Source organism: Gracilinanus agilis, chromosome 4 (genome assembly GCF_016433145.1).
Source record: "Gracilinanus agilis isolate LMUSP501 chromosome 4, AgileGrace, whole genome shotgun sequence".
Classification (NCBI taxonomy): domain Eukaryota; kingdom Metazoa; phylum Chordata; class Mammalia; order Didelphimorphia; family Didelphidae; genus Gracilinanus; species Gracilinanus agilis.
Window position 1 is genome coordinate 440,495,608 of NC_058133.1, and position 3,862 is coordinate 440,499,469.

The window sequence follows — 3,862 nt, forward strand, 5'->3', positions numbered from 1 at the left end:
TATATTTTGTGGTCCAGTTATACTGATTGGCTTGTTTTTTGTTTGTTTGTTTGTTTCTTTTTCTTTCTTTCCTTCCTTAAACCCTTACCTTATGTACTAGAATCAATATTGTGTTTTGGTTCCAAGGTAGAAGAGCAATAAGGGCTAGGCAATAGGGGTTAAGGGACTTCTCTAGGGTCACACAGCTAGGAAATGTTGTAAATACCCTTTTAAAAAACTGATTGACCCAGCTGAAAATCAATGTACAGATCAAGTAAGGGATTTCTCCCCCCTCAAATTCTTATCTTCTGTCTTAGAATCAATACTGTATGTTGGTTCCAATATACTTAACCCTCATTGCCTAGTCTTCATCACTCTTCTGCCTTGGAACCAATATACAATATTGATTCTCAGACAGAAAGTAAAGATTAAAAACAAAATAAAAAAAAGAATACCCACATTGAAGTAAGTATAGATTCTTAAAATATTGAATTGTGAAACAAGGAAATATATATATTCATATTGTAACAGATACATTTCCCTTCCTCCTCCTCCTATCCAGTATGTACAGATAGTCTCTGCTTGCTTCTAGCTATGTATAATTCATATCTAGACGGGAGTAACCCAACTGGTTTTTGAGCAAGAAAAGCTGATGATGTGATTTTCCTCTCCTGGTAGAAGAAGAGGTGGCTTCCAGCTGGCATGGAGGCAGCTGCTGAGAAGATAATGGGATGGAGAAAGAAAGGTCCTTCCTTACTTTAGCTCAGAGGTCCCTGATCCCAAGGGTGAGTGTGGGATTGTACCAAGGGCCCCTGGCTTCTTTGCCTTTCCTTCTGCATTTCCTTTCCAATGGCATCAATCTTGTTAGCATCAAAAAGTCCTGTAAGGACTGAGAGGGCATGAGACAAAGACAGTGTCTGTCAGAGTATTTTTCATTGCAACTTGGGCTTATGACAAGGGAAGCATTAGCATTGGAGAAGGAGGCCCGGGAAAGATCTTTCTTGGAGTTTAATCAGAATCCACTCAGTGGAGATGAAATATGGACTAATTATCAGACATTCAAAAAGTCTTCCTGGCCCAATAAGGCTTAAATATTAACCTTCTAATTTCTTTCTATCAGTAGTAATAAGTTAATGGATTCAGCGCTAATCATTCTGTTTCCTTATTGCTTAACATTCTCTTTTCTGTGAGGAAATAAACTCCACATCCATATCCGATTTACTTTTGTACCTTGGGTAACTTGTTGGGAGAACTCAGACTATTTTTCATAACAATTTCTATAATGAATTCTACAAGTAGCAGCTTCCCTGGAAGTGGAGGTGAAGAGCTGTTGAATATGAAAACTGGGGATCCTGCTTCCTCTATTGATAAGTCATGCAACACAAAAACAATGACCCAGGACAAACCATAATGGCAGATAAAGGAAAGGAATTGGAGCAGGTTGCCAATCCCTATGGCCTCGGCCAAGAGATATCTATAAAATAATTATGGTAATCCTGACTTTGTCTACATTTATAAGCATTTAATTTATCACAAGACTTTGGCAGATAAAAAAACATAATTTATGGGTATGAGTTGTTTATGTCGGTCATTTCAGAAATGTTTTCACAAGAGAGTGTTCTAAGCCATTGTCACACTACTCTAGGGGCATCAGTTAAGTAGTGCCTTTCCTGGTCAGTCTTCTGAAAGCGAAACCCAGAGGAGAAAAGATGTGGTTGATTCAGATGCAATGACTCGGGCTGTATCTTATTACACAGTCCTTCATCACAACTCACTCTGTACTGATACACACTATTCAGGGGTGATGGAGGTGGGCAGGGGAGGAGGAGATTAGGATCAGACCCCCAAGATCCACATTCAACTCTCACCCACTAACTCTCACCTTCTAATGATCAATTACAAATGCACAATTACTGAAACCACTTTCACTCCACACTCATGGCAAGGTACACTACTCTTCCGGAGAGTAGGGAAGAGTATTATCTCTTTATTCAAAAGAACTTGTTCAAATCCTACCTCTGACACAATGTGCCTTTGAGCAAGTCACTTAACACTTCTGGACCTCAGTTTCCTCATCTGTAAAATAACGGAATTGGACAAGATGGTCCTTAAGGTCTCTTCCAGTTCTAAACCGATGAACTTTCAATCTCATTCCAATGTTACTAATATCACTACTTTCTCTACTTCTTTCAGGTTAGGATCTCAACCCTCAAACAAGTAGTAAATTTATACATAGTTTACTTCCTGATGCTCCTAAATACTCCCAGCCGTCCAATCCCACCCCTAGAGAACTATGGATCCCCTTCTTCCTTCTACATCCAGCAGGAAACAACTGATTTCTTTTTTCTTTTTTTTTCTCTTAGACCCACAACATTCCAAGTTCCTGACAAATGCATGTTCTTGATATATCCATCTGCCCAAAAATTCTCAAATATCCTGGCTAAGCCAATAACTACACTCACTGGGGATTAGTCAAATCAAAGTGCTTATTTCTGAAATAAAAGATACAGGGTAGGTACAACTACTCAATCAGCTAAAGAGCCTATATAATTTCGAACTCTGGGGTAGCATAGATGTGATCAAAACAATTACCAACTAGAGATGATCAGGCATGGACTGGAATATGACCTTAGCTGAAGTGACCCAAGATGTGGGATTTTAATGTAAGAAATAACTTTGAATAGATATGAATCCTACATCAGTTGGTTCATAGTGCATGGAAATGACCCAGTGGGGACAAATAGTAGGCAATCTGTAAGGCTTAGTTATGACGATAAAGTTATTTATGACTGAGGAACTCAGGTGCTATCTTATTAGGGTTAAACAAGGGAACAACTAAATTGTTCAATTAAAGAAAGAAATAATTTTAAGAGAATGAGGTAAAGACATGTGGATCAAAGGTAAGCAATTGTAAACAAGTGTTATTGGCTGCCACAGCTGGGTTTTCTAGACTGCTGCTATAAATTACAAAGGAAATTATGTAAGAGTGTGGATGGCTCAGGCTGACTCTATCCAAAATCATTGCTAGGAAAAAACATATAAGTACATTATTTATAGCTTAAATACGCTTTATGCTGTTATTCTGTTAATTTCAGTTAATCGTATGACTGTGTATGATCCAGTGATCTTATTTTTCACACATCTCTACACTGGGCCACACTCTAAACTTAAATTCACATTCGAGGTTTGGGTTTCCAGAGAATGGCTACTCTCTCCTGGGATTAATTGTAAAGGTAGTTACTCTAATTATGAAAGTTTACAAGCCCTATTCAGTGTGCCTCTTTTATAATTAATTATTAGATTTAGTTATTTATTTATGAACAATACCTCCATAAATCTACCCTCTATCTTACTCTCCTCTTTCCCTTTTTTTGGTTCCTTCTTGCTTCCTTGTTGAGTTGAACACATTTCTATCTCAGACTCTTTATGAGTGTGTTTTACCTTCTTTTGACCAGTTCATATGAAAATGAATTTTTAGTGATGACTACTCCTCTAAATTGTTTCTCATTTATATAGCCTTCTACTTCTGCCCAGATAATGCGAAATAAAAGTTTTCCCCATTCCTTCCCTTTTCTTTTTTTGTTAAATTATTTTTCCTTTCCCTTTCTTTTCTTCTTTTATGATTATCTAAACATAACAAAATCACTCATAGGTCCTCTGTCTTATTTCATTCCCTTTATGACCCTTGATGACACAGAGTTCTCAGGAGACCCTTGAATCATACCCTCCAATAAAATGCAAACATTGCATTTAAAAAAGTTACCCTTACCTTCTGTTTTAGAACCAATATATCTAAATCAGACCTATTATTTTTTAAACCCTTACTTTCTTAAGTTTTAGAATCAATATTGTATATTGGTTGCAAGGCAAAAGAGTGGTAAAG